Source organism: Accipiter gentilis, chromosome 13, assembly GCF_929443795.1.
Source record: "Accipiter gentilis chromosome 13, bAccGen1.1, whole genome shotgun sequence".
Classification (NCBI taxonomy): domain Eukaryota; kingdom Metazoa; phylum Chordata; class Aves; order Accipitriformes; family Accipitridae; genus Astur; species Astur gentilis.
This window is the reverse complement of record NC_064892.1, coordinates 33,073,044-33,084,087: the sequence shown is the minus strand read 5'-3', so window position 1 is coordinate 33,084,087 and position 11,044 is coordinate 33,073,044. Positions and strand designations below refer to the sequence as shown.

The 11,044-nt window shown below is 45.2% G+C and overlaps 1 long non-coding RNA gene across 20 annotated transcripts in view; it reads left to right on the top strand.

Moving 5' to 3' along the window:
• The first annotated feature begins 822 nt into the window (after positions 1-822).
• Positions 823-11,044, top strand: part of LOC126045241 (uncharacterized) — a 107,901-nt gene continuing 97,679 nt past the window's right edge. For all 20 annotated transcript variants that reach the window (XR_007507985.1, XR_007507975.1, XR_007507984.1 and 17 more), the window contains exon 1: positions 823-1,017. This is a non-coding gene — a long non-coding RNA (uncharacterized LOC126045241). The remainder of the gene's footprint in view (positions 1,018-11,044) is intronic.

Here is an 11,044-nt window from a genome sequence, read left to right as displayed (position 1 = left end):
GACGCTTTTCGGGGTGGGGTTTTGGGGTGGGGTGGGTTTTTTTGAGGCTTGCTACCCTGCGCCGTCCCCACTGGAGGGGTGACCGTGGGCGCTCGGGGGGGGGGGGGTGTCTGGGAGGGTCTGGGGGGGGCGAGCAAAGCTCAGCACCCGTCTGGGAACGGCATTCCCCAACCTCGGCGGCAGTGGCAGGCCTTCCTCCCGTGTTTGCAGTTTTCTTTGTTTACATTCACTTTAGAAACATTGGCCAGCGGCCAGAAAAGTGCCACCCCCACCCCCCCCCCCCCCAAAAAAAAAATTAAAAAATAAAATTCTTTTCTCGGCTGCCGATGAGACTAAGTTTCACGCTTCGCCCCCCCCCCCGCCGCCCTTCCCCTTTTCCTAAATTAACCCTTCTGTCACCTCGCAAAGAAAAAAAAAATAATATAAAGGGGGTTGGACGGTGCGTGCACCTGCCCTCCCAGCACCCAAACGAGGGGTCCCGCAACAGGGTCCCCGGGGGGGGGGGCGAGGAGCGCCCAACCGAGAGGCGGGGACCCCCCCCGGTGGGGGGGGTCCCCGCCTCTCGGTTGGGCGCTCCTCGCCCGGTTTGTGTGTCCCCCCCCCGCCCCGCCCCTCCACCCCGATATCTTCCACGGCCCCCCCCCCCCCGACGAGGAGTAAGTGCCACCGCTCCGCCTTCTCCTTTTCGCAATGTTGACGCAATCTATAAATAGTGGAACAAAAGGACCAACTTCCTCGCAGCTTTGCTGAAACTGCACAAAAAAAGGCAACCCGGAGGGGGGGGGGGGGGGGGCGGGCGGAGGAGAGCACGGTTAATTTTTTTTTTTTTTAATTTTATTTTTCTCCGGTGAAGAGGCGAAGCCTCCCCCCTTCCCCCCCCCCCCTCCCCTCCGCCCTACGCTACTGGAAGATTATTTATATTTATTTTTTTTCCTCGCTGTCTCCTATACTGGCAACGTCCTGCGAGTGGTTATTTCGCTTTTGCACCGAGAGGGCTTCCCCCCCCCTCTTCTGACAGTAAGTGTCATTTTACCTACTGCCTTTTCTACGGGGGGGGGGGGGGGCTGCCTGCTTGCCTACCTGCCTGCTGCCCCGGAGAGCGGGCAGGCGCTCGGGGGGGTTGGTTTGGAGGTGCTTAGTGCTGGGGGGGGGGGGTCAGCGCCACGGGGACCCGCGGATTTGGGGGGGGGGGGGGGGGGACGCGACACGGTGGCCGCTGCCCGCCGAACAAAAGCTGCTATGAAATGGGGTTTTGTTAGGGGGAAGTGTGTGTGGGGGGGGTGTCACCACCACCCCCCCCCCCCCAAGCAAGTTAGACTTGTTTATCGCTCGGCCCAGCGCAACGCGGGGCTCCCCCCCCCCCAAAAAAAAAACCAACCCCAAACCAAAACAATCCCCAAAACCCCTTCCCTCCTCCGCACCCCGCTGCGGGGGGGGGGGATCGGAGCGGGATTTAAAGGGGGGGGGGGGAGATGTTGATACGATCACGCGTAAAACAAACACCACCCCCCCCCCCCAAAGCTTTCCCAGTCGGATCGGTGCGAGCGCAGGCAGTAACTGGCCGGAGGGAGAATGACGTCATCCCCTGCCCCAGTGATGCCACCTTTCGTGCCGCTACCATGCGCGTAAAGAAGGAAGCGGGGGCGCGCCTTTTCCCACCCCCCCCACCCTCCCACCCCCCTCCCGGCCCCGGACGGGGCCGGGGGGGGGTGGTGGGAGGGTGGGGGGGGTGGGAAAAGGCGCCCCCGCCCGCCCGCGTGTTTACAGGCGTATTGTGACGTCGCTTGAGTGACAGCCCGATGCGCCCCGCCCGCTTTTTTTTGGGGGGGGGGGGGGCAAGGTGGGAGGAGAGGGGCCGGTCTCCTTCGTTGGGGGGGGGGAGGGGGGTCGAACCCCGAATTGTCCGGAGTGGACAATAAAAAGCTGATTTTTAAAAATTTTAATTTTTTTTTTTTTTTTAAATGGGAAATAGATTGAGGCAGCGAGGACAAAAATCTAAATGTCACCCATGGTACAGCTTCCCCCGGTGTTACAAGTGTGATGTTACAGGGTTAGGAACTTGTTGCAGCGTGCTGCTGGGGGGGGAAAAAGTGGGTGGTTTTTACTTGGGTCTGTGAAAATACTGAAGTAGTACTTACCCACGGCACAGTCAATACACCCGTATCACACTAAAACCAACAAAAAGCGTTTTACAAACATGCTTGTCGAGAACGGTGTGCCAGAACGCGGCCGCGTAAAATAATCGCTAAAACATCAGCACTTACACCCTGCAACCGCGAGCCCCCGTTTAGTAGTACGCGCAGGTTTGAATGCGTTAATGGTTTGGGTTTCTTCAAAGCGTATTACTTTTTTGAAGTCTGGGTGTTTCTGTATTTGTGCAGAAAATAGACGGAGAAGCTTTGAGCTCCTACTGTTACAGAAGTTAAAAGGAAACGGAGTTGAGCTGCGAAGTCGGCAGGCTGGAATGAGTCAATAGTATCTCCTTTGTCCTGCTGGCTTTCTCTGCTGCGGTGTATCTTTGCTCTATTTCCTCTGCATGAGCAAATGAGCTTTTCTACCCTCAGTATATATGTGAGAGTTGGGTTTTACAGGTCTCCTGGCTTCTATGTATTCCGACCTACCAGTAAAATTCAAGCGCATCTGCCTCTCCAGGCTGTATACAACAGACGTGATACCGTCAGTGACAGCACGCTCGCTTCTTTAACCACGTAGATACTTACACGTTTTCCATTATCTATAATTAATGGGGCAAATTATTCTTGCTTTGTTGCAGTAAGCCTTCGTAAGGGAACAAATGTTCCTTTTTAAAGTATGCCATCGCCTCTTGTTTTTACAAAAAAACCCCCCAAACCGAAAAAGAAGACTGGGACGGAGACACGAAGGAGATGTAAATACCCCCCCCCCCCCTCCCCCAGCCCCCCCCATGTCCTCAGGGATTCCCTGGGAGTCTCGGAGGGCAAGGAGGTAACATAGCTGGCTTTTACAACAGGATCACAGGTCCTGACACGGGGGCACAGGGAATCTATGCTTGGCTAGCCCTGTGCTCCAGTTTTGTTTAGCTGGTAGCTCGTCCCTTGAGGGATCAATGTCAACTCGAGCATGCTAACTTCTGCGAGCAACGGCTTGGCCACTGCCCGAGAGCCGTAAGCGGCTCGAGGGCTCCCCAAGTTCCGTGACTCTTGGGGCTTGAGCGCTGCTGCCAGGCTGCTTCTGCGGCTCTGGAGCTTGTCACAGAGAGACATCAAAGTGGCAACGGTATAAAGCAAACCCCAACACCATCCGTCTTCTGAAAACAAAAGGTGGGTAGAGGCATGAGGTGGAAAATAGATGTGTTACTGGAAAAGCAGCTTGGGTAGGGAGGTGGCTTGTAGATTGAGGCACAGGAACTGGAGCCAGCTCCCGTCAGCGGGAGCTAAGTTTCTGTGTACCTCGGACCCGCTTCGCTCTCAATTTCTGGCCTTGGGATTGGTATTAGTCATTCTGCAGACCTGCCACACTCCCAGAGATGATAAACAAATGTCAGTTCGATATCCCACATGTAAAGGTGTTAGTGTTCAGCAAATAAAATAGGAGCATACTTTCCCTGTATTACCTCTATGTCTTCAATTAATCCTTTAAGGAAGGGAGGTACATATATATATATATATATATGCGCGCAGAGGCATACACACCTCCTCACATTAATAGCCCCTTGGGCTTTAACTATCAAAAAGCACTGGAGATTAGAGTTGGGTTACTAGAGTACAAAGTAAAGTGAAACTATATTAGCTCACTGGGAGGCTGAAACCTGCATTCTGATACATACAGGATGCAGTTTTTACTTCATTTTATGTTACAATACAAAGGCTTTTTAGGTCTGCAAGATCAAGATAATATTTTTCTCGGTTTTATAAAAATAAGGCTTGTTTATTATTAATTTATCTAAGCCTGCTTTTCCTTTGATTACTCGAATTACATACATGAGTAATTTAGCATACGATTATCTGAACAACCACTCCTTTCCCTTTTCACACTTGAAAAAGATTATCAGTCAACTTCTGCTGCAGTATTGTATCTGTGACCATTCTGACTGTACCATTTGGTGTCTGATACTTTCTCATTTTTTTGTACCGTAATACTGTCCTTCACCCCCAGCTTGTTTAAAAAAATGCAGCCTCGTAATTCCTAATGATAACAAGCCGTTTTCTCCAGTGACCATAAAGGCCTGCGCTATGAATTTCTACAGCTTTCATTTAAATCTCTAAACACATTTCTATCTTTTCAGTTGCAAAGGTTCTTACTAACTTGGGTTTGGAAATTCAACCAATACAGACGGCATAGTCTTCCTGGTTCTGCAAGCAGGCAGTTCCAGTGTTTCAGCTTTTGCACAGTAGCACTTTAACAAGCAGCAGCCATGCATAACTAACAAGACTGCAAGTCCAGTTACTGCTTTTTAGAAGCCTGTACCCAGCTCTTAAGTTATCCAAAATGTCCATTTTATATTGTTGCAGCCGTATGACAAAACTATTAACAGCAGGAAAGTGCAGTAGTTATTCACAATAGATAAGACACAGGGGGAGAAAAAAAGTTTTTAAAAATGGAGCCCGAGGCACAGGAAGAAAGCAGCACAGCTCCAGCTATCCTTTTATAGTAACTGGTGTTTTATGGAAAGTGGGAAAGAAAAGAAAACTCTCTCTTCCTTCCAGCAGCTAGCCAGTGATGGCATGACCCTTCTAACTGAAGAGAGATAGTGTTCTTGGAGAAACCTTCACGCAGGTTTCATTTCTAGTGTCTGGAAATGAGAAGTATTGTTTTCCCAAGTTTGGCATTAATGCTTCATAAAAAGTAATATATTTTCCAGAACATTTTAAAGTACTGTAGTAGTTGTCATGAATATTTTCTGCTGTACACTTAACAGTCTGAATACTACATATGTGTAGATGATATTAGCTCATCAGGGCATTACTTCAAAATGTGTACCGAAGGTGTACACAAGATACACCTAGCACCGACTAAAAGTGCTCTCAGCATGGATTACAGCTACAAATAGATCTTTTATAGAAGAAGAATGGAAATCAGGAAATCAGTAGTCGTTCATCAGATGAGAAATATGCTCTTTAGACTGCACAAAGAAGTAAAAAATAAATACACCGGAAACTAGGCAACACTAGCTGGCAAAACAGAATATCGAAACCACTGTACCTTTTCAGGACTCTCAGTAGCCTTGTTTCTGCCTGAACGTGGTATGTGCATGAACATCCTTTCTTATAAAATAATAAATTTCACAAAGATTCCACTGTATGACAGTGTACTGATTGGCTGTCACAACTACTGACTAAATATTAATTTTGGTAGTCTTTCCAAGTTAAATCTGTGAACTACTATATCTGGATAACTTTTAAATCCCTACCCACATGTGAAACTCCAACAAACCCATTTCCTGACTTGCACATTGTCTATCCTTGCTTGTAAAGATTTCTTTAGTAATCTACTTCAGTTTGTCAGTTTTATTAGTTGGTTAGAGTAATATTAGATAGTCTCTTTTGATCCAGAGTTTATTTCATTTTAGTTTTACAACACTAAACAGTGCGATGAACACTGCAGACTAACTAGAAGGAGCTCCACATTAGTGCAATCACTTCAGTTTCGTAACTCCTTTGGATTTTTATCCCTTACAAGCAATGATTTACATACCACTGAGGGAAAATGAAAATGAGGGGGAAGCTCATTATAACCCTGTAAGGGTACTTAGTTTCTCCTAACACAGGCTAGATTAAACCTGGCCTGTGTCAGAAGAACTGCGTAGGCTGAGAGCAAAGGGTCCTTTCCCATAATGGTCATGCACAATTAATGCTCCCTTCACTCAACAGGGAAAACCAGACCCAAAATGGGAAGGAGGATCTGGACTACTATCCTTTCACCTTCGCTCCCCACCCCTGCCCTGTGAGCTGTAAGGAAAGGATGAGGCTGCACTATTTTAAGAGCTGGTGTAAGGAAAGGATGAGGCTGCACTATTTTAGGAGCTGGTGCAAGACACACGCTTCCTCAGTGTATTGGGGACCGCGGGGAGAAAATCTCTCTCTGAGCTCCCTGCGGGAGCACACACTAATTCTCAACATCCTTCACTCAGGACTGTGACTTATCGCCAGAGCTGAGCCTTCGATTAAGTGATGAAAACTTCCCCTGTAAATGTACGGTGTTTTCAGGGGCATATACAAATAAGAATATTATTGAACTAACTTACCTTTGACACATGGTTTTGAAAGCTTCACGCTTGCCACAAGTCGTAAAAAACAAACTTTCGCGATAGCTCAGCACTACAGGTAAAGTAGACCTGTAAATAAATGACACGAGAGATCAGGTGACTTGCCATAATTTCCTGAACATGCTTAAATAAACTGGATTAACACCTTGAAGAATATAATTGCTCTCTTTTTCATCCCACTGTCCGAGCGCAGACTGCTAGTTACTGTTCCTACAGACATTTCAAGTTTAATCATACAGCTGATGTTAAATCCGTATCGAGGTGGAAGATGGATGGTGTTTTGGCCAAGGTTTGGAGTTGGAGTTTAAACGAGGGCCGTAATCCTGTCCCCAACTCAGAATTTCGCCAATGGCTTTTCGATTCTAAGAGAGGGACAATTAAAACTGTCCTCCCTCTCCCTGAATATAAGAGACAAAATAATGCTTACAGATGTCCCAAGGCTACATATAGTAAGGTTATAAAAAGTCTAAACCAACCCAAGGTCTGAAGTACGTGTTCAGCAACATTTTGCTCACACGCGTATTTGTCTTTTCAAAATACAGAAGTCATAGTTCCAGAGGCAAGGTGCCTCCAGAATTCAGCAGTGCCTCCAGAATGTCAAAAACCTAATCCAGCGAGGAAGATCTCCCTTAAAGGAGTTGTCATGTTGTATCCTACCTCCACATAAAAGAACCAAAAATGACGGTGATCAAAATCCTCACCAGTCTCCCACACTCTTCAAATGAGATACAAAGACCTGACTGGGAAAGGGCCCTGAAAGCCTCGTATGTCACCCCAGGCAAGGATCCTTCTGTAGGAATTGTGGAAGGAAGCCACAAGCCTCCTCCTGTTGGAAAAGGGGAAGTTTTGGGTGCGGTGGGAGAATTTGCACAAAGCTCTGCACAGATGCTGGGCTGTGAGTCAGGGGCACGCTGGCACTGGAAGAGCTCTAGCATTACAGTATCATCAGTCAAGCGACCCAGCGGTGAGAAGCTATAAATGGGGTTTAATCTTGCCTCAGCTGCTTCTACCTCAGTGCTGTGAGTTTTAAAAGGAACAAAGTCTCATTGCAGGTTGAGATCTATAGATAAAAAGCTGTGTATTACATCTAGGTATTTTTGTCGTAGTTGTTAGTAATACACAATTTCAGCATACAGACTGGCAGACATTTCATTTGAAAGCAAGAATTAAAATAATGACAGGTTGTGTCATATGACAACAAATTCACAAGTAGTAGCAAAACTGCCCTTTTCGCATGCGTTAAGATTCATCATTCTAGAGGGAGAGCCTGCTGGAAGTACGCAAGAGGCACCCGAAAATGGAGGGAAAGATAAGTTTAATGGAAGATGCTGAGCTGGATGACTGAAGTCTTCACCAAATAAGAAAGCAGCATCCTATTTAACTTCTGATGCTGTGTAAATGAATGAATCAAAGCCCACACATTCTCTTGCAAATCATGTCAGAAGGATTCTACCTCTCTATGGCCCTGAGGTCATGAGTGACCATGTACTGACCCCTGACAGACTCCTGCCCCCTTTGCGTTAATACAGCAAGCATACACCTCTCGAACCGCTTGAGCCCATACAAGTGCTATACATCGCATGCTGCCTCCCCTTCCCTTTTTTTATTTTAGCAATCTATATCCCCCTGCCAAAATTTCCTATCATCTTTTACACCTCTTTACAGCCTTTCTTGCACTGAGAAGTTTCTCAGTGCTTAAGCAGACACGTGTTAAGGTATAAGGAAAAACATAAAAAGATAAGATTATTTCAGGGAGAGACTCAGCAGCTTTTCAGAAAAAGGAGTACTTTATTTCAAAGAAAATAAAATCTTTTTCAACTGAAAGAGGCTTATGTTTATATTATCACTAAAACTTTTGCTGAATGGGGAAGAAACAGTAACTGTAGACAGTAGGTCAAAAGGAAGTTCTGTTACAGTACAGACCAAAAAATTTAAGTTCTTACAGAGTATAAAACATGTAATCAATGCTGAACTTCTGCACGTGCCTTAAACACCAAGCTGTGAGGGGGGACTGCTCTTTAATGTGTCCAACAGCCTTAATGCTGAAACCTGTACAAGGAGATAATTAATACGATAGCCTTCACCAAGCACAAAACCGAGATATTCTTTCATTGAAACTTCTCCAGCCCTAACAAAGACACCATTCAAAAAAAAAAAAAAAAAAAAAAAGGCATTTCAAAGACCACTGTAGATGCTGGACATAGACCGATTCTCGAGTTAAAGACAGACATCCGCTAGCCAAAAGGAGTAACTCGAACAAAGGAGAGACTTTCAAGTTCCAGACTTTCAAGTTGGAGACCTCTGGTTTGAACTTATCTATGTTTTCACACATCAGTAGGTTCTGTGGAGTTAGAAATATGCAGTACGTGTAATGAAAACAACCTCTATCAGTGGATACAGCATGAACACGATAACATATGTTTTCCAAGCCCAGAGCAATTGTCAAGCAATTACTATTTGTCAAGGCAACACACTTGATAGTCAGGGTCCTCTAACCCCAGGTCATCTCCTTCTACCTTATTCTGAGGCAGGTCCCGGTAACTGAGCTGCCCAGCTTGCTTTAATTTGCTCTGACCCCAGGTTGCGGAGGCAGGTTTCCCTCGCTGCGCGCAGGGAGCGACCAGGGGAGGCAGAGGCAGCGGCGAGGGCTGCGGCTTCTGCGCCACCACGGCTCGTACCAGCAGCGGCTGCCGGGGTTTTGTTCCAAGGCGAAGGAGGGCCGGCGCAGGTCAGAGGGGACTCCTGGACAACTGATTATTAGCCAGGGCTTTCTAAAGCACTTGCAAGGCCCATATTGTGTTTGTTTAGGACCCAGAACTACAAGCGTGTGTTACCAGCAGGCTGGGTGGCTTGGTTTGCGTCTCTGAGTCCAATTATCAATTCTAGCTACCTTTGAAAACAGAAAAGAGAAAGACCTTGTCTTACGCGGTCTGTTTTGATCTGGTTTTACATTTGCTTTGCTTTTTTTTTCCTTTCATTTTAAAGGCCCTTATTCAACTAAATATACCCTCTTTACAAAATAACGGTTCTTTTTGCTATCCAGATTGTTATTTCATGCCTGTACAATCTTTATTTAATCATCGATATAACTAACCTCTGATTCTTCAAGTTTTACATTTTACGATAGAAAATTTAATGGCTTTTCTTTACCACATGATTCAGCCTTCCAATTACAGTTCGTAAACTGTGTGTAGATGGAAAATGGAATTCAATTAAAATGTAGCAAAAGAGCACTTCATATTTCATCAGTTAAATTAAATAACCGTGGATGTACATAACATGTAAGAAAAAAAAATTATCAGAACATACTGCACTGAAAGCTGATTTATTCAACAAGGACTAATCACTGCTAGTTGGTGAACTGAAGTGATTGTTTCTGGTCAGCACCACCATCAAGACTTTAGTACTAGTACATCTCATCCTCGTAACAGTTTTTATTCATGGACCCGATGAGAAAAAATGGAATTGCCTGCTTTTTCATCTTCCAGTGAATTTTTTCAATTTTGAACATACTAGTCGTTATTATAAAGTAGATGAGCACATTAAAAGAGAAAAAAAAAAAGCTATCGGAAGCAGGTTCAGCATTCTGTAGGTTATAGGTCCAACTGCTCTGCCAGTGACTTCCACCCCTTCAGTGGTTTGACTTTCTCTAAAACTCTGGCATCAAAAAATGTGTTGCATAGTATTTTTATTGTGTTATTTTAAAATACTACAGTAAATTTAACCTTAGTACCAGCTGCCCTACTTCCATACTTAATTTTAAGTGGTCTTGTTAAAAAAGAAACATTTAAATTAAATAAAGCATCCATATAGAACTCATTAAACATATTAATCACTCCAGGAGGCCACAGGAGTAATAGAAAATGTGGATTCCTTCCTTTCTGATTTATCAGCCATTTATGCTATAGTATGTTCAAAACAGAATGGGTTCCTACTGTGCCTGCTGGTGTACATACAAAGTTAAAGAGACAGAGCCCTGGCACAGAGGTTTGCCTTCATTTGCTCAACACCTGAGGTGTTAAAAGTAAAAAGCCAAACAGGAGAGGCTTTTTTTTTTTTTTTAAGCACTGGCTCTTCAGGTGCAGATTTACCAGCAGCAGGAGGCAGAGGGTGAAAGGATGCTATGAAGGGCTCTAGATCCTCCCGTGTACCTCCATCCCTTCCTATTCCTCTCCTCCTCGAGCTCTAGCTGCGTTCACCTATGCCTATCTACTGAAAACTGGAAGGACTCTAAGCTAACCAGAGAACTGAACGTAAGCATTGACCACCTTAATCTCTGCTAAATATAGAGACTTCCCATTGAATTTCCTTGTCCCTGCTAAGTGACTTAGGAGGATAAACCTACTGTCAGGACAACTCCCCAAGTTGAAAGAAGGAGAAGGAAAGTTATTTCTGAGAATGTCCAAAGGTTGTGATCCTGGCTTGCTGAATTTTGGTACATGACTTATAGATTTGGCATTACAGATTTGTAGATTTGACTTATTCACTTAACAAGGATCGGAATGAAATTCCTCCTCCCAAAGTACTGTGATGTAAACAACACTATCCCATGGATTTTCTATTCATTTCCTTGTGCTTTTCTTTGGTGGGCTCAAAGATTTCTCCTCTGTAATAGAGAGAATCTGAAGGCCAGCATAAGGAACAAGAAAAGTCACTGCTCAGAATTACAGTGGTAGCAACAAGTTTCTAAAAAGATAAAGATGAATGAATTTTGGTTTATGTAAGGGCATGATGAAGTGAGGAAAAAGAGGTGAGGTGGAGGCATTTCATTAACATATGTCATAAAATCTTTGACATACC